Source organism: Hermetia illucens, chromosome 4 (assembly GCF_905115235.1).
Source record: "Hermetia illucens chromosome 4, iHerIll2.2.curated.20191125, whole genome shotgun sequence".
NCBI classification, from domain to species: Eukaryota; Metazoa; Arthropoda; class Insecta; order Diptera; family Stratiomyidae; genus Hermetia; species Hermetia illucens.
In genome coordinates this window covers 28,339,054-28,359,786 of record NC_051852.1, presented here as the reverse complement: position 1 = coordinate 28,359,786, position 20,733 = coordinate 28,339,054, and the positions used below count along the sequence as shown (strand labels likewise).

The 20,733-nt window shown below is 44.7% G+C and overlaps 1 protein-coding gene across 4 annotated transcripts in view; it reads left to right on the top strand.

Annotated features, from left to right (window-relative positions):
• The window catches only part of LOC119653523, a 202,944-nt gene that overhangs the window by 140,556 nt on the left and 41,655 nt on the right, over positions 1-20,733 (top strand). For 3 of the 4 annotated variants that reach the window (XM_038058193.1, XM_038058192.1, XM_038058190.1), the window contains exon 1: positions 13,786-14,122. The exons of the other annotated variant lie outside the window; for it this stretch is intronic. The gene's annotated coding sequence lies outside the window, so the exon portion shown is untranslated. Of the gene's footprint in view, positions 1-13,785; positions 14,123-20,733 lie in introns of those variants that run through there. 4 annotated transcript variants of the gene reach the window in all.

The window sequence follows — 20,733 nt, the reverse complement described above, 5'->3', positions numbered from 1 at the left end:
GCTGCTGACGACCTCAAAATCGATGGAAAGGTGGTACAAGTGATGTCCACATTCCAACAGTTCTTCCATCGCTTGCCGCACAGAGAAAATCTGATCTCTTGCTGATTTGTCTGGAGTGAAGCCTCTTTGGTATGGGCTAATGATGTTCTGGGCATATGGAGCTATCCGACCTTGCAAGATAGCGGAGAATATCTTATAGATGGTACTCAGCAACGTGACACCTCTATAATTGCTGAACTGCCTGATATCTCCTTTTTATGTATGGGACAGATAATGCCTCGTTGCTAGTGTCAGGCATTGATTCGCTGTCCTACACCTTGAGCATAAGTTGATGGATTGCTTGGTGTAGTTGATCGTCTTCATATTTAACTAATTCGACTGTAATTCCATCAGCTCCTGGCGACTTATGGTTTTTAAGCCGGTGAATTGCACGAACTGTTTCTTCTTCCAACTCGCCGATATTTTGGTTGTTGATTGAGCAGTTCATCAAAATATTCAACTCATCGCTCCAATGTGTCCATTCTGTTGGAAATTAGATTTCCTTCTTTGTCTCGACAGCGTGAACATCGAGGTGTACAGGGCTTCATCCTTCTGACTTGTAGGTAAAACGTGCGTGCTTGGTGCGGTTGCTCCCTGTACTTTTCTAGTTGACAGACCTGTTGGTTCTCCCAGGCTTCCTTTTTCCGTCTGAGAAGTTGCTTTTCCGCTTGACGGAGTTTGTGATGGGTCTCTGCGTGTTCCTGCGTTCTTTAAGAATGCAACATTTCTCGGTATGCAGCATTCCGTTCCGTTGTTAGTTTACATTCATCGTTGAACCAGTCGTTCCGACTTTTCTTGCAGCTGAGGCCAAATATGTTTATGGCCATCTCAATGATTCTTCAGGTGGTTGTTAAGATTATTTGTTAATGCTTCATCTCCAGGACATCTGTTAGCTGCGGATATTGCGACATCCATTTCCCTCTTATAAGTGTTACGGAGGGTTGCGATGTGAATGGTTTCAGTATTCACTCTCACTTGATTGTCAGAGGGGATTCTGGGTGGCGTTGTAATTCGAACCAGGAGGACTATATCAACGAGATAGTGATCCGAGTCTATATTGGCCCCCCTATATGTTCTGACATTCATCAAGGCTGAGAAGTGGCGGCGTTCGATCAACACGTGGTTAATTTGGTTGAAAGTGGTCCCGTCTGGAGAAGCGCACGTATGTTTGTGAACCGGTTTCCGCGCAAACCAGGTACTTCCAACACCATTTCTTACGATACTGCTAACTGAATAATCCGCAGTCCGCTATTATTGGTATCCCTATGTAAGCAAAATATCGCTTGAATATAGGCTCCATCCCTACTTGACTGTTGGAATCTCCAAGTATGATTTTGATATCGTACTTGGGACAGATTTCGAGGGTCCGCTCAACTGCCTCGTAGAAGGTGTCCTTCTCCTACTGTGGAGTCTCCTCTGTAGGGGCGTGAACGTTAATGAGGCTTATATTTCTAAATTTTCCTTGCAAATGCATAGTGCATAGCCTTTCACTTATATTTTCAAAGCCGATAGCATTTTTTGGCAGACTAAGAAACCCACTCCGAGCACATGATTTACTAGATGGCCGCTATACTATTATATATGGTGTAGTGACTCTTCTCCAGGAAACCGGTCCCTGTCCAGCGTATTTCTTGCAACGCTGTCACATCAGCCTTATATTGGGACAGAGTATCGGCCAGCTGCTGAGCTGCATTCGGCCTGTACAGGGAGCACACTTTCCATGAGAAAATGCGCAAATCGTTATTCCATTGTCGTTATCGGGTTCGTCGTTTTAAATTCCATCCTGTCCGAGACTCCTTCTGTGGATTCGTAACATCGGTTTTCCATGTAGGGTCGTCAGCCCTGCCCAACCCCCAACCTGGAGGACTAGTTGGTACAATTTGTCCCGTTGTTAGGCGCGGGAGACTCGCCTTCATCCTTCTCCGTCTGCAGTTTTTTATTAAGAATAAAACTCCCAGCGATCACCACGTGGAAGTGGAGATAGGGTTTGGTAGTAGAGCTGTTGGTGTTGGTTAGCAGGCGTTTCTCCGGTTTTATGCTCCATCATGTGTACCAATCCACGTTTCACCCTAGGACCTATACTATGCTTAGTTGGTTACCAGCAAAGAGTGCGAGAGCTGCTATGCTGTTTTCTGGACATTACGAAGCATCTAGCATGGAGGGCACTAAACCTGCGATGGGTTTTTTTTTTCAAAATTTTTCGAGAGAAGAAAAATTATCATTGACAAGATTTTTGTTTTGGAATGGAGGGAGTTCTAAGTCCGCCGAATCCAACGAGTTGGGAAGCAACATACTTCCACGGTTGTGACTCCTCATTCTTGGCCAAACACCCAAAAATTATATGACTTGCAGTTTTTTCCAGGGCAGAGGCAAGTATGTTACTTCCCAAATGATCCGGTGCGCCATTAAGTGGATGGCCACATTGGGACTCCGTCAATTCACAAACAAAAATCTAGTATAGAGACCTGAATTTTACCAGACGTTTTTGTCCTGGTTATAATTCATACACATGTGTTTTTTTTAGTTTCTAATAAGGGAGCAGATGCCACCTTGTAGCCACTTCGGTCACGCTACACTTCCAGTTGAGGCAGTGTTTGGAAAGTTGCCTCTGCCTTGGACGAAACCGCAAGTCATGTAATTATTAATATTTTTTTTTTTACAAAATGGCGGCTGTAGGACCATGTAAACTATGCTAAATTTTTTTTGAAAATCTTCCTCGGTGTGGACTAGAACTCATTTCTGTCACCATTTTTAAGCATACACTTTTTTTTAAGTGAGCTACATAAGCTTTTTTCACACATTTGCAAAGAAAAGGGTTGTTGAAAATTGTGTGCACTTTACAGGATAATGAATATCAAAAACAAAAGTCTAGCTTGGGCTCAGCTTAGGCTCAAACTATTGACGGTTTAGACTTGTATATAATTTCTACTCTTGTCGTAGTTTTGTGATTATATAAAGCAGCGTTTTCCACCTGTTGTCACTTCCAGTCACGCTGTTCCTAGGGCAGCGTCTGATGAGTTGTCTCTGCCTAGGACGAAACCTTTAGTTCTTATTTTTGTATAGTTGGGTACTATACACCAAACGACGGGTTCGTGGACGTGGGGGTAAGCTCTTCTTTTGGCCCGGTCTAACTTTAACTGAATATGGACTCATCCCGAACAAAAATGAAAAGAAGAAGTTGCAGGTAAATTTTCAAATCGATCAGATGAAAGCTCTTCGAGCTCTACTGCTCACCAATTTCGAAAACATAGTATCGAGGGAAGCGTGTTTAAAGTTTAAAAATGCTGTAACTTTCCGAAATAATAATATGGTTCACTCCAACTCTGCTATCTAAGCACCATACAGTTAGCTTTTCACAGCCGTATTTTGCTTTTGCACGCCTTTTCTGGTTGCTGCAATGTTGCATCGAATCTCCTTGCCATATTGGAAAGAGAGTCGGAGGACTTACTAGAGTAACTCTTATTTTAAGAAAATTTCTCTTTTATACAAGTGTTTTAGCGTATTTGAAACCAATGAAAAAAATCTGGGAAAAAAAAAATGTTGAAACAGATATAATCCCTTAAGGCTCATTTTCTGTCAGATATTGCTTTTTCAAGCTTAGCAATAAATTTTCGTAGTTTCGGCTTTCTAGTAAGCGCCGTAATATAAATGTATCTCAAGAGCCGTTCGGCCAATTGACTAAATACTGTTCATGTCAATCTAGGTAAACTGCTCTGATAATATAAACGTAAGCTAGGAATACGAAAAACAAAATATTAATTTGTAAACTCAGCATATCCATGCCCTCTATTACTAACCAAGCAGGTGCCCTAGATTTGTATCTTTGGAACAAAATATATGTACACTTAACCCGCGCAAGTGGTATGATTTCAAGGACCAGTCCCTCGGCCAGAACCCCTGCTCGAAGAGAGAGCACCGCTAGTAGATAATGTACCGTCTTTTCATCATTTTCAGTTTATCTTCCGTTTTGTAAACGTAGATTATTAAGTATCGGAGTTCGTTCTTTGACAATAATCTACAAATCTTCTTCCTAAATTATCATTAACATAATCGTTTAGCCCATCTCGCCTTCTTCGTCAGAGCATTCTGAGTTTCCGATGGAATTCTATCTTCGGTAGACCTCATGTTCAGGATTTGTTTCAGGAGTACTTTTGATATTTTCCTCTGTTCTGCCAAGTCAGCTTCTTTTACATTAGACTTGAAAATTTCTTATATAGTAGCCCATCGGAAAGAATTCAATTAGAGCTGATAGTAACCAGAAGCTGGACGCTTCGGGGATAAACGTTGCGTGTAGGTCTTGTATGAGAGATTTCCTATGCGAGTTTTTCCATTCGTACATGGTTGCAAATTCAGAATATTCATTGCTATATCCAACTCCGTCGTTCATATGAGGTCACTTTATATGACGATGATGTCATTCACGTATTAGATTGGGATAAATCTACATGAAATAACAATATTTTGACCTTTATAACTTTGTTAATAATATTTGGAATTCGATACTTCCAAACGTCCACCAATTCGATATCCCTAAAAGCTGTTTGGCGTCCTGACCTACGCCATCGCTCCATCTCATTGAGGGCCTGCCTCGTCATCTTTTTCTACCATAGATATTGCCCTTATAGTTATGGGGCTGGATCATCCTCATCCATATGGATTAAGTGACTCGCCCGCCGCAACCTATTGAGCGGGATTTTATCCACAGCCTGACGGTCATGGTATCGATAATACATTTCGACGGTATAAAGTCTACGGAATCGTCCATCCTCATATATGATCCCAAAAATTGTTCGGTAGATTCTTCTCTCGAACGCGGCCAAGAGTTCGCAATTTTTCTTGCTAAGAACCCAAGTCTTCGAGGAATACATGAGGACTGGCAAAATCAGAGTCCTGTACAGTAAGAGCTTTGATCCTATGGTGAGACGTTTCGAGCGGAACAGTTTTTGTAAGATGAAATGGGCACTATTGGCTGCCAATAACCATGCGCGGATTTCATCGTCATAGCTATTATCGGTTGTGATTTTCGACCCTAGATAGAAGAAATTATCAACGGTCTCAAAATTGTAGTCTCTTATCCTTATTCTTCCTGATTGACCAGTGCGGTTTGATGTTGTTGGTTGGTTGGTTTTTGATGCTGACGTTGTCACCATATATTTCATCTTGCTTTCATTAATGTGCAGCCTAAGCTCTCGCGCCAGCTGCTCGATTTGGATGAAGGCAGTTTGTACATCTCGGGTCGTTCTTCCCATGATGTCGATATCGTCAGCATAGGCCAATAGACCAGTGGGTGGACTTGAAGAGAGTGCCCCTTGCATTTACCTCAGTATTACGGATCAATTTTTAGAGAGCCAGGTTAAAAAGGGTAAACGATAGGGCATTTCCTTGCCTTAGACCGTTGTTCATGTCGAATGCTCTCGAGAGTGATCCTGCTGCTTTTATCTGGCCTTGCACATTGGTCAGGGTCAACCTTGGATCAAATTCTCCCAAGGTTGTGTACAGTTTTACTCTGCCCATTTTATCATAGGCGGCCTTGAAGTCGATGGAAAATGGTGTAACTGATGGCCATATTCCAACAGTTTTTCCATCGCTTGCGGCAGAGAGAAAACCTGATCTGTTGCCGAGTGAAAAAGGAAACAATGAAGAAAGGCAAATTATTTGCTTGAAGTGCACTTTCCAGGCAACATCCAAAATCTCATCTCAGGATCAATAGATGCATACAGTCCTCAATCGAACGATTGGTCTCTGGTATACAAAATACTATCACTGGAACGAGAGAAATGAACATTTAACTCGCTCTGCAGATAGAAGCCAGCAGGTTCGGATGGCATTATTCCAGCTCTAGCATTAGAGGAAATGAATGCCCTGGGTCTACATATTCGGAATATATACCGTGCTTGTCTAGCGTACACTTATATTCCAATTAACTGGCGTGATGTGAAGGTGATATTTATTTCCAAACCAGGGAAACCTATCTACACCAACGCAAAAGCTTCCGACTGATCAGTCTAACTTCCTTTTTGCTAAAAGGATTGGAAAGATTAGTAGATCGGTTCATAAGGGATACATACATCCCTAGGTGGACACTTCACTGTGGGCAACATGCCTTCCAGAAAGGCAAGTCCACGGGGACTGCACTTCATAAGCTAACGGCGAAAATTGAGAAGATGATGTCCGATAAAGAATACGTCTTATGTGCATTCATGGACATTGAAGGCGCCTTCAATTATACCTAATTCGCGGCTATTTGTAACGCGGCAAGACAGCATGGAATCGATCCGCTGTTAATCCGTTGGATCCTTCACATGATAGATTGGAAAAAGATCCACATATTAGTCGGAGAGAAGTCTATTGATATCTTAGGGGCTGCTAAGTGGGAGGAGTTCTCTCCCTTTTGATATGGCCCCTGTAATGGAAAACTTGCTATGGCTCCTGGAGGACGCAAGCATTTGCGGACGATCTAGCCATAATAATTATCGGTAAGTTTTTGAGCACAGAACGTGACCGTTTGAAGCAGCTCTGCATATAATCCTCAGTTGATGCCCCCGTAACGGATTTAGGGTGGACGCCATTTAGGAGTATATTTTGATTCCAAGTCCTGCAGATGGCTCTGCTGCTGTAGGACTGTGATAGTTAAGACCTGGGTACTTTCACCACAATGGGTTTATAATAAAACCCATTTTGATGTATGCGTCCATCGTCTGGTGGTCTAGACTGAACTTTACTAACAGTGGGAAATTGTTGCCGCAGATTCAGAGCTCCGATTGCCTCAGTATTACTAGAACAATGAGTGCTAGGCCTATTGCGGCACCCGTAGTTATCCTAAATCTACCCCTTACCCATTTGGATTCATGGAAGCCGAATCAGGGGTAGAGGTGTTCTCGAAAATTCGATTATTGATCCGGTCCGACCTGTCAGAAAAATGGCGACCATATTCCGGGGGAAGATATATCTCATTTCATTGGCAGTAGAAGTCTATTTGCAATAAAAATTGCGGGGTTGTTCCGGCAATCGGGCAGCATTATCAGTGTTAAACAAAAACGCCATATCAAGCCAGTTGGTGTGGAGTTGCCACCAGTTGCTGCTGAAACTTGGCCGACTGAACGAAACATTTATGATGTGGGTGCCAGGACACTAAAACGTCGCTGATAATGAGGAAGCTCACAAACTCGTCAAGGGTTTGGATCTCCAACGATGGGGCCAGAATCGGCTTTTGGCATCTGGCCATCTACTGTCAAGTCTATTATTAAGGATGAAATTACAAGGATTCACGCAACCGAATGGAATAATTAGAACTTCTGCCAACAGGCGAACTCCGAGTCGCTAGAGCGATTTTTTTCTTAAGGGACAGAAGTGGGACATGAAAACCCTAGTAGCGCTTTTAACGGGACACTGATCCGTAAACCACAGAGTGAAAAAAATGGGATGACTATATGCCGCCAATCTGAGGAGGAGGAAGAGACGACCCTGCACTTCATAAGCAGCTACGTGGCCTCATCATACCTTGGAGAAAGATACCTTGGTAAGGTTTTTCTTCAAAGAAGATTTTGCACATCTGTTTCTGGATAATGTTCTAAGATTCGCGAAAGCCTGCGAACGCCTTAGGCGGGGATAGTAGAATTTGCCTAACAAAAGCGCTGAGTGCTTGAAGCTACGGTTCCCTCACTAAATGAAATTAAACGAACTCATCCAGCCTTATGCCTTTTCCGAATAGGATTTTTGGTATCAATTTAAATCGGTTCGCCTAATTTTTTTTTCAAAAAAAATTGTTTGGACGGCCGAAGAATTATTAAATTTGAATTCGTGGAAAAAATCCTATTCACTCACTAGAAAATTTCATTTTAAAAATTCAATCGGATAAAAATTGAAAGGGCTAAGGGTTCGTCCAAACATGGTTGCAGAGCCGAGTTGATGACTGCATCACATAACAGGGCCAACAGGTGCATTCAGCCCTCAACCGAGAGACTGGAATCTGGCATGCAAAGTAGTATCACTGGAGCGAGTGAAATGGGCATTTAACTCGTTCCATAGATACAAGTCTGCAGGCCCGGATGGCATCATCCCTGCGCTAGTAATAGAAGGAATGGATGCCATGGGTCTACATATTCGGAATATATATCGCGCATGCCTAGCACACGCTTATATTCCAATTAAATGGCGTGATGTGAAGGTGTTGTTCATTCCCAAACCAGGAAAACCCACCTACACAGACGCAAAAAGCTTTCGACCGATCAGCCTAACGTCCTTTCCGCTAAAAGGACTAGAAAGACTAGTAGATCGGTTCATAAGGGATACACACATTCCTAAGTGGCCACTTCACCATAGGCCTACCAGAAAGGCACAACCACGGAGACAGCACTCTATGAACTTACGGCAAAAATTGAAAAGGCGATGTTCGAAAAAGAATACGCCTTAGGCGCATTCATGGACATCGAAGGTGCCTTCAATTATGCCTCATTCGCGGCAATTTGTGATGCGGCAAGACAGCATGGAATCGAACCGCTGCTAATCAGTTGGATCCTTCACATGCTAGAGTGGAGAAAGATCCACATATTAGTCGGGGAGAAGTCTATTGATATCTTAGGGGCTGCTAACTGGGAGGAGTTCTCTCCCCTTTGTTATGATCCCTGTAATAGAAAACTTGTTATGGTTCCTGGAGGACGCAAGCATTTGCGGACGATCTAGCCATAATAATTATCCGTGATATATCGGTCGGCCAGAAGTCTATTGAAGCAGGATATCTCAGGGGCTGCCCACAGGGAGGGGTTCTCTCTCCACTGTTATGGCTCTTGGTGATGGATACCCTGCTGTGGCTCCTGGAGGACAAAAAAGTCTTCGCGCAAGCATTTGCGGACGACCTAGCCGTAATAATTACCGGCAAGTTTGCGGACACAGTGTGGAAGACTGGACTAGTTATGTTCACTAGGAACGTCAGGTGGGGTAGCTATACGCTACCCACCTTAGCGGGGGCGGAAATCCAGCTGGCACAAACAGTAAAGTACTTAGAAGTACATTTCGACTCCAAGTTAACGTGGAAGCATCATATCCAGGAACAATATCAGAAATGTCATCAGAGTGTCCGGATAGCGGAGTGGTTAGAGCACAAGGCTGTCGTACGGAAGATCGCGGTTCAAATCTCGCTGGCGGCAGTGGGATTTGTATCGTGATTTGACGTCGGATACCAGTCGACTCAGCTGTGAATGAGTACCTGAGTCAAATCAGGGTAATAATCTCGGGCGAGCGCAATGCTGACCACATTGCCTCCTACAGCGTATTGTAGTGTACCGTTACGGTCTTGAATGAAGTGCTCTAACACACTTCAAGGCCCTGATCCAATATGGATTGTTGCGCCAACGATTATTATTATTATTAATATCAGAAATCCTGCAGATTACTCTGGTGCTGTAGGAATGCGATAGGTAAGACCTGGGGACTTTCACCTAAAGGGATACACTGGATGTATAAATCCATAATAAAACCCATTTTGATGTATGCATGCATCGTCTAGTGGCCAAGACTGAACTTTGCTAACAGCAGGAAGCTGCTAACGCAGATTCAGAGACTTGGTTGCCTAAGTATTACTGGAGCAATGAGTACTACGTCGACTGCGGCACTTGAAACTATCCTAAATTTACCCCCAATTCACTTGGAGGTGAAACGGAAAGCGGCCAACGACGCATATAGGCTCGATACCATTGGGGCGTGGAAAGGCGGCCAATCCAACGGGCATGCGTCTATCTGGAAATTCCTTGAAAAACATCCGGTAGCCCTGATGCCGACCGATCATATGGTTTCCAGATTCGTCTTTGAAAACACATACACTGTCGTAATCACCGAAAGAGAAGAATGGTCGACAAGTGGCCATGAGTCTTTTCAGATTACAGGCCTAATCATCTTCACCGACGGGTCAGTCATGGAGGATGGATCAGGTGCAGGGGTGTTCTCGGAGAATCCGATTATAGAACTGGCCCGACCTCTCGGAAAAATGACGACCATATTCCAGGCGGAGATATATGCCATTTCATTGGCAACAGAAGAATGTCTGCGACAGAAATGGAGGGGTCGCACCATTCGAATCTGTTCCGACAGTCGGGCGGCATTATCGGCGCTAAATGGCAATAACATATCAAGCAAGTTGGTGTGGAGTTGTCATCAGGTGCTGCTGGCACTTGGCCGACTGAACGAAACATTCCTGATGTGGGTGCCGGGGCACTCTAACATCGCCGGCAATGAGGAGGCTGACAGACTAGCTTGCCGAGGGTCTGGATCCACAATGGTGGGGCCAGAACCAGCTCTTGGAATCCGACCATCTACTGTCAAGTCTACTCTGAAGGGTGAAATTGCAAGGATCTACGCAACCGAGTGGAGAAATTTGCACTCTTGCCGGCAAGCGGCATTTTGGTTGTCCCTTAAGAAGTGGGACATGAAAACCCTAGTAGGGCTTTTGACGGGACACTGCCCCTTAAACTACTATATGGAAAAGATTGGGGTAGTGGTTTCGGCTGTGTGCAGCCAATGTGAGGAGGAGGAGGAAACGGCCCTGCACTTTTTATGCAACTGCGCGGCATCCTCAGATCTTAGACGAAGACACCTTGGCAAGGTTTTCTTCAATGAAGAATCTGCACACTCTCTGCCTCTGGAGAATGTTCTCAGATTCGCTAAAGCCTGCGAACACCGTAGGCGGGAAGCCATTGAATAGGCAACTACGGGGATAGTACAATGGGCCTAATAATGGCCTGAGTGCTCGGGGCTGCGGCTCCCCCTAGTTAACTAAACTAACTAACTACCATTCTCCGCACAAAATTTTCCGGTGATAGCAGTTCACCTAGAGTTTCCTCCAGGTTCCTCCTTTCTTCCACGAACCTAGGACACTGGAAGAAAACGTAGGCTGGGTCCTCTGGGACCCCGTCGCAGTTTGGACAATTAGGCGAGGCGTCCAATTTAAACCTGTACAGGTATTGACGGTACCTTCCATGGCCGGTGAGAAACTGCGTGAGATTATAATTGATCTCCCCATGCTTTCTCTCCAGCCACTCCCCGATGGAAGGGATCAACCTGTAAGTCCAACGACCCTTTTCTGACTGGTCCCATCGCTGTTGCCATCTGCTTATGGATCTCTGCCTTTCGGCTTTTTTCACCTGAGATAAGGGAGAGATGGACCTGGTGTTATAAATGTTTATCATTTCGGTTGCCAGGATGTCAATTGGCATCATTCCCGAGATGACGAACGCTGCATCGTCTGAGACGGACCTGAAGGCAGAACACATCCTGAGGGATGTTCTTCTGTAAACCGTACTCAATTTATGTGTATTGCCTAAAACCTGCAGTGCTTTTCCCAAAACTGGGATTGCATACAGCATGATAGAGCTCACTACCCTGGCTATGAGCAGCCTGCAAGTGTGCCGCGGGCCTCCTACGCTCGACATCATCCCTGCCAGAGCAATACTCGTGGTGGATGCTCTTTTACAAGTATGCTCTATGTGCTGCTTAAAATTAAGTCCTCCGTCTATCATCATCCCCAAGTATTTGATGGCCAGCTTGGAAGTGATGATCCGATTCCCGATTCTAATGCAGGCGTAATTTCTTTTGCGGCGCTTAGTGATGAGGACCGCTTCCGTCTTTTCCTCAGCGAGTGCCAGTCCAGCACTCCCTAACCAAGCCTTAACAACACTGATTGCTTCGCTTGAGTATCCTCGAGATGCTTTGCGACCACAACCAGTGCTATATCATCGGCGTAACCCACCACCATGGTCTCCTCCGGAACCGGAAGGTTGAGTACATCATTATACATGATGTTCCACAGTAGTGGGCCTAGTACAGAGCCCTGTGGGACGCCCGCGGAGACAACGTACTCTTTAGGTCCATCATCGGTATTATACCAGAGTGTCCGCTCTTTCAAGTAGCTATCGATAATAGCACCGAGGTAGGTGGGGACACTAATCATCGCCAGAGACTTTCGTATAAGGTCCCAATTCACCGAGTTAAATGCATTCCTCACATCCAGGGTTACCACCACGCAATATTTGCTGGTACAACCCCTTCCGTGAATTGCATTTTCGGCCAAGCCAGTAACCATTTTGATGGCATCAATGGTTGATCTGGTTTTACGGAACCCATACTGCCTATCTGAAAGGCCCCCTTGGCTCTCGACGACTGGAAGTAATCTATTATAAATGACCCGATCCAACATTTTACTCATAGTGTCTAGAAGACATGGGTCTATAGTGTCTAGAAGACATGGGTCTCCGACATGCACGTGTCGAACAGCTCCGCGAACATATCCGGGCTACATTTGACGGCAAGTTGGGTATGCCGTCAAGACCCGGGGCTTTACTGTCGCCTATTCGACTGCAGATCCCCATCAGCTCGTCCCTGGTGACTGTCTGTCTGTCACAAGCACTTTTCTCAGAAAGGGCTATACCGATTGTGAAGAAACTTGGTGAGAAGGTGGGAACTGTGGACCCCCAGACATGTACTGAGTGATATCCTTCTATGTTGAGTTTTAGGGGGTGTCCCCATACATGTAAAAGGAGGATGCAACATTTTTTTTTACTGAATATAGTCATGTGGGATATCAAATGAAATGATGATTAGTAGTTTTCGAAGCCGGTCTTAGTTTTGTGATTTGTTAGGAAGGCAGGGAGTGGGAGTGGTGGAAAGTGACAATTTCTTTAACGGACTCATTCTCAGAAACTACTCAACCGAAAAATCTGAAAAAATTAATGAAGCTGCCTCTATATGATGCCCACGCCTCAAAATACTCTCCATATCAATATCCGTTCAAATTAAGTTAATAATAGTATATTACCATATTTTTGGGAAAATTGAGCAAAACCTCCCTTAAGTTTATCCCAGAATTATAAAAGTTGGTAGTAGTATAAAATATAATATGAAGCATATTATCCCCAAGTTTGATTAGAATCATACCATTAGTAACAAAGTTACAGTACCTCAAAGTTGACTTTACCGTGTAAATTTACTGCAACTGAATATCATTATCACACTGAAGTGGGTAGTCAGACATGCTGAATGGATATACATAACGGGCTACGTACAAATGAGATAGTTCTGGACTCAAATATACTCACAGAAGAAGCAAACAAAACCTTTCATACTTGTTCCGGTTTCCCGACTTGTTTCTTATTATCAGCTTTTTATATCATTCTTATTTACCTTGTAGCGTTTCCTTCTTAACAATATTGTTGAAAATTCCTCATTTAAATTTAGCTTGCATTTAAGCAACAACAATTATATGCAAGCTTCGATATCAGTCTTTTATCGTTTATCTCGCATTTGCTTCGTCCTTACACATCAATCAAACGAAATCAGCAAAGCTTCTAATCCATCAGAGTTCATTATCCTTGTTCGAATCTACACACCACCCACTGTCGCGTTGATCGTGCAATCGGGAAGCTTGGCTCTCCATGTCGTAGACGTCCGCCATTTTGATGTCAATGCGACGCTATTTCGGGTAATCGCCTAACGCCTAAGCACCTAAATCGGTAGCCATTCCGTGTACGTACACGGGAGAGCGCCAGGGGAAAATGAGAGTGCATCTCGCGATTCAATTGCCCGACACTGTCGCTACACGAGACCATTTTCCGGAGTGTGGCTGTGTGCGCGGCTGGAGAGCAACCATCTGGCAGTCGGGCCGGCTTCGGGGCACCATCGCCGCGGAATTGATGAATTGATGAGGGCCGACTGTGAATTTGTATCGCACGAAGTGGAGTAGTCGCGTTCCGACGACGGCGGCGGCATGGATGCGTGTATGTGACGTTTGCACATCGGCGGCTCGGTTTAGTTTTATTTTCTACCCCTCAGGAAGAAGAGGTTCTTCCTGTGTCGCGTCGACGATCGCAAGCGTTCTCGTGTCTGTTTTGAGTGAAGTTTCAATTTTGCAATTGCCGTTTCCGCGCCGCAGGGACGAAAGGAAAATCGCAGCCGCGGACGTCGTCGGCGGTGGTGCCCTTGTCGCGCGAGTGGTGTGTCGGTGGTCAGTGAAATGCTCGGCGGCCGCGAAGGAAGCAGAAGCAACAGCAGCGGATTTTCTGGCGTTTATGCACTGTGCCTGGTCGTCGGCTGGCGGGTGAGTATATTGAGTGTTGTGTGCTCGGGGTCGGGAAAACTCCGTTGCCACCGCTGGCACTGAATCGCACACGGGGGCGAAAGAAAACTGGTAGCCGCCGTCGACGCTTTCCCTACGATCGGTTCTGCTGCTGTCGGTGGTGGAGCCGTGGTCGGGTGGTTCGTTAGGGGTGGCTGACAGACGGTGGAGATTCAACTGGTTTCCTGGGAACCCAAGGGTCCGTTCCATTTTGAATTTCTGCCGTTCGGTGGCGGAGAATTTGGTTGTTCTGCGTGCAAGGCCTTCGTGAGTTGTCAACATTGCATCGTGCGGGGTTGGGACGTTTCTGTTTGGGGTAGGTTTGTATGTTCGCCACTTCCTCAATGTCCTGGCCCTGCTGGTAGCCGAAACAAGGAAATATGGGCAACCTGTCGTTATACAACTTGTCGATAAGCCACTGGAGCTTTTGATGCTTTCCGGGAGAACGGGTTGCTCCGGGGCAGAGTGTTTGCAAGTTAAATTTGAATGAAAATGAATGAGAGATGAGCAAAACAAGAAGATACGCAGATTGTAAACGGCTGCATTTTCACTAACGGAAAATGAATTATCCATAAAGGCTTGGAAGTCCTTACTCGTGTAACATGAATTTTGCAGTTTAAGGATTGGCTCCTGCTTTAAACGCTTGGCTGAAACGTGGAGGCCAACTTATAGGGTCATAATTATAAAATGATTAAAGTAGCAAATGTCTGAAAGTCTAGCCTACAGGGTTCTGTTTTGTTTACATTCAAAGGCATTGGGTCGTCTTGTGATGAATTGCTCGTCATAACAAAGTGGTGAGATTTGTAAACATCGCTTGGTTTCTGGATGGAAAGTTGTTCATCAATCCATTAAGGATTTTTAGGTTTGCAATGGCCTAGAGAGGGAACTTCCCAGGCCTCGCCGCACTTAGAGAATACCTATCAGGTGCTACCAGTCTAGTTGTTACCGGGGCAGATGGATCACGTTAGGAATCCCTCTATACCTTTAATCAAAAAACAATCCCTTCCCCTTCCTGGTTACCTATAAGAAGGCGAATTGGATTGTTGGCCAGTCTCCGATTTTTCACAAATAAGATCGAATAACAACAACACCCAAAATCCCCTCTGGCAATCAGGTGGCAGTTAACGCTGAAGCCACCCACAACACAGCCACAAATGATCTTAACAACCATCTGAAGAACGTTATCATTGATACGGCCGCAAACACATTTGGCCCCGGCCACAAAAGGAATCGGAATGGCTGGTTTGACGACGAATGTAAGCTAGCTACGGAACGGAAGAATGCTGCATACCGAGAAATGTTGCATTCTCAAAGAACGCGGGCACGCGCAGAAACCCATCACGAACTCCATCGAGCGTAGAAGCGACTTCTCAGACGGAAGAAGGGAGCCTGGGAGAGCCAATAAGTCGGTGAACTCGAAAAGTGCAGGAAGCAACCGCACCAGGCGCGGAAGTTTTACTAACAAGTCATCAGGATGAAGCTCTATACACCTCGATGCTCATCCTGCCGAGAGAAAGAGGGAAATCTGATTTCCGACAGAATGGGCATATTGAAGCCATGGGTTGAGTACTTTGATGAGCTACTGAACAACCAGAACATCGGCGAGTTGGAGGTCCTGTCAACTGAAGCCGACAGACAAATACTGCCACTACCAAGTTTAGGAGAAACAGTCCGTGCAATTCATCGGCTAAAAAATCGATAAGTCGCCAGGAGCCGATGGAATTACAGCCGAATTGTTTAAATATGGAGGCGACATGGAGGTATCACGTTGCTGAGCACCATCTATAAGATATTCTCCGCTATCTTGCTAGCCCGGATAGCCCCATACGCCCAGAGCATCATTGGCCCATACCAAAGAGGCTTCACTCCAAACAAATCAGCACCAGATCAGATTTTTTCTCTGCGGTAAGCGATGGAAAAACTGTTGGAATATGACCATCTCTTCATCAACTTTAAAGCCGCCTATGATAGTATAGCCAGAGTAAAACTGTCGCGGCCATGAGTGAATTTGGTATCCCAACGAAACTGATATGACTGATTAGGCTGACTCTGACCAATGTGCGAGGCCAGATAAAAGCAGCAGGGTCACTCTCAAGACCATTCGACATCAACAACGGTCTACGACAAGGGGATGCCCTATCATGCGTCCTCTTCAACCTGGCCCTCGAAAAAGGGATCCATGATGCTGAGGTGAATGCAAGAGGTACGATCCTCTTCAAGTCCACCCAACTACTGGCCTATGCTGACGATATTGACATCATGGGAAGAAACACCCGAGACGTACAAACTGCCTTCATCCAGATCGAGGAGGCGGCGATTGGCGCGAGATCTTGGGCTGCACATCAATGAAGGCAAGATAAAATATATGGTGGAAACGTCAGCACCGAAGACGAATCAACCAACAACATCAAACCACACTGGTCAAACAGGAAGAATAAGGATAGGAGAATACAACTTTGAGACCGTTGAAAATTTCTCCTATCTAGGGTCGAAAATCACATCTAGGATGAAATCTGCGCGCGGTTATTGGCAGCCAGCCTATTGCAACTTACGAAAACTGTTCCGCTCGAATGGTCTCACCATAGGGTCAAAGCTCTTACTGTACAAGACTATGATCTTGCCAGTCCTCATGTATTCCTCGGAAACTTGGGTTCTTAGCAAGAAAAATTGCGAACTCTTGGCCGCGTTCGAGAGAACAATCCTCCGAAGAATTTTTGGCCTCCTACATGAGGATGGACGATTCCGTAGTCTACATAACGACGAAATCTATGAGCGATACCTTGACCGTCACGTTGTGGATAAAATCCGGCTCCTATTGAGCGGTGGGCGGGTCACTTAATCCATATAGATGAGGATGATCTAGCCCGGAAAGGCTATAAGGGCAAATCCTATGGTAGAAAAAGAAGACGAGGCAGTACCTGCCTGAGATGGAGCGGTTGCGTAGGTCAGGACGCCAGATAGCTTTTAGGGATATCGAATTGGTGGACCTCGGTGCAAAACCGGGATGTCTGGAGTTCCTTATTAAGGCAGGCCTAGACCGGATACCGGTTGTTGCACCGTTGTTGATGATGATGAAACCATTTAAAAAAATGGCTTCAACAGATGAAGTGGCGATGATTGCGGATGGAGGAAAAATCGGGATTATTCAAATACCATGCAATCTTGTCATAGAAAAGCGATATGCGATGAGAAGAGTGTAATAGGATCTATCCTCTTCAAATCCACCCTACATTACTTAGACTCACGATATTGACTGGATTTGAAGAACGACCCGAGATGTACAAACTGCCTTCATCCAGGTCGAGTGGACGGCATGTGATATTGGGTTGCAAAATAATAAAGGTAAGACGCAATACATGGTGGTAATTGCAGCACGAAATGGAGATAGAAGACGGCCAATTTGAAAACATTGAGAATTCCTCCTATTTAGGGCGCCGAGATTCGCAACCGATAAGAACTACGATGACGTAGTCCGCGCACGGTTGATCCTGCAAATCCTCGAGTATTCCTTGGATACTTGGGGTCTTAGCATGAAAAAATGCGTTCGGGAGAACCCTCTTTAAAATGTTTGCCTTCTACAAGAGGAGGATCAATGTTGTGGCGAGTGACAATGGTGGTTACTTTCCATGTGATACTTCCATATAGCAACAAAGAAAGAACACTAGAATAGAACAGCCTCAAATTGATTTTGGAGTTGAGATAATGACATTTCCAGATTTTAGATAAGGAAGCGAAAGCGGATCTAACGCTATTAATGCATTGGGTAACAACTAGTTCGGTGTCATCGTCGATAGAAACTACGCTTCCTTGATATACAAATTGAGCAGACACCGCGCTTCCTAGATATACAAATTGATCGACGGCTTCGATGCTCAGCCCAGGGGTGTAATGATCCGTCAGACTGAGAACCTTGGTTTTGTTGATGGTTATCTTCAGTCCAACCTGTATTCTCGCTTCTATTTCTAGTCCAGAACCATTTGGCCAGTCCATGCCCTGGTGAGAGAGCAAACAGATATCATGATCATAGTCGAGGTGCTTAAGGAAAGATATAGTGCATTGAACATTCTACGGAAAGGGCAGCGTGAAGAACGGTACCGATAACAACAAGAAATAATATTGGTGACAAGATGCAACCCGCCGGATTCCGCTTCGAATTTCAAATTCGCGTGAGATTTTACCTCAGGGCCGCACGTGACATACTCCAGATGCACTCTCCGCTTTTTCAAAATTGATAAAGAGCAGGGAAAGCGAAGATCTAATCTCCGCGCACTGCTTTAAGAGGATCCGTAAAGTGTTGTTGTGGTTAATGGAGGACGACCCGGAGCGGAAATCAGCATGATCTCTGTCGATCAAGCTTTTGCAATGTTCTTTGATGTGTTCCAGGATTATTTTAGCTTTTATCTTTCCAATGGCAGGAAGCACGCAGATACCCCTCCAATTATCACACTTAAAACGGGTACCCTTCTTTGAGATCTTAACGATCGTCTCCTTCTTCTACTATCTTGAAAGGTCTCCGATTCCTGAGATTTGTATACGAATGGAGGTAACAGATCCGCAGTAATCCGTTCATCGTTGCGTTCTTACGATTCTGCAGTCAGCCAGATCTTGTGACGTCCCTTCGGGACGTGGCCGGCGGGTTACTCAGTATATCTGTCGTACGATCAGCAAGATAGCTCTCCTACTGTCGAGCGACAGTTGGATCGTACTTGTAACTCTGCAAGAGCGGCATCAGGTGATCCCTGTCGAAACTGATGTCAGCTCCTTTCTTGTTACGCATAATCAGAAGACAATTTCTAAATGTACTTCTGATCGCAAAGTGGTCAATTTAATTGCACGAACGTCGTTGGTCAGTTGAAATCCAACTGACCTTATGACAAGCTCTGTGCTCGGAACAATGCGTCATCAATAACGGAAAATGCAGAAACCCACGAACCTTCCATCATTATCGGTACGGTCGCCCAGACCGTGCTTCGCCACCACTTGTCCGAGCCCACCTTAACATTCAGATCACCCATCACGATCACAATGTTACCTTTAGGGAGTCTCCCTTGAACTGCATATAACTGCTCGTAGAAAGCATCCTTCTCCCCTATATCGGAAGTCTCCGTTGGTGCATAGCATTGTACAATTGTGATACTCCTTAACCTACACCAGAATTTTGTATACAGAAACCGGCTCCCACGTTAAAAGAGCCCGCCTTACGATAACCGTCAGAAATAATCCGACATCGGCTTTAAGGCTGCTACCATTCGGCTTTCCTCAGTACAGAAGCCCATTGCCGCAGAAGGAGGGGAGTGCTCTCCAGGATCCCACAATCTTACCTTGCTTAGACCCAGAATGTCCAGCTTGTATTCGCTCGAATTGGAGAAAGTGAGCAGATACCCTTGTCGTGTACGTTCCAGTCTTCATCGTGAAGTGAGTCCCTATCCAAAGTGTTGTTGACGGCAGCAGTAAGTTTCAAAATTTTGCAGGTTTTTAGCCCACAAATTTCTATTCTTTTTGATCGCATTATATGACAAGCCGGGAAGGTTTTTAGTGTATTCTTTAGCTCCAATTCATAGGAGAATGACATACTTAGATTCAAGCAAAAAGGAAGGATTTTTTCTCGGTTGTTTCTTTATTATTATATGCACTTACAGTTGTAGGACAACGATGGGTAGGTGTTCCTCCAACGCCTTCCGGGAATCATTTTCAGATAAAACCTTATTAAAATTGATTGAATGTCCATCTGTCTGTCTGTCTGTCTGCCTGTCACACCCGATTCAGTCGCAAACGGCTAAATTGATTTTCACCAAATTTGGAAAAAACTTGTGGTCTATGTGTTCCGTTACTTGCAGCGAGTGGCGCCATTTTGCGTCGGGATTAAGGGGGCTCCTCATATATGCGAAAGGGGGGTGTACATTTTTTTTACAGAATATAGTCATGTTGGGTATAAAATGAAAAGGGTCCATTAGTACTTTTCGAAATTGATATTACGAAGATATTAAGCAAAATTACATTCATTGTACCTTTTAAGTGAATTTCGGAGGTCTATAAGCTATTCTTCTCTGAAATGCGATGAATAAACTGACAAAGGGCATAAATATTAGCTTTATGAAAGCACAACAGATTATATACTCTGGTTGCGTTCCACTAAACGTTTTCAGCAAGAAGTTATTAGGGCAAATGATATGCGAAAGGCTCAGAAGAAGATGCATGTTTTCAGACGACCTCGAACGATTTGGGCAATGAAACAGGAAACTATAGCGCAGGGTTCGATGAAAGAGCGGGAAAATTTAAAGCCAGGGAAGAGGATTACCCTCGAATGAAGGAAAAATGATAAATCATAATGGCATCAAGTCATATAGATTGAATTGAATTGCTTTCGGCAGCATAAACTGGAAATGCATCTAGAATGGTCCATGCAAGGGGGACATACCGGAAAACTAATAGATATTGCTAGAACGTCATTTGACTGCTAAATGTCACAAGTCAGTGAAGGCCAAAGCATAGTCCGCCAGGGTTGCATTTTGTCATTGATATTTTTTCTTCTCATTTTCGGTGGCATTATTACCTAGACAGCTTCAATGGACATTGTCTATCGTTCCTCAAGG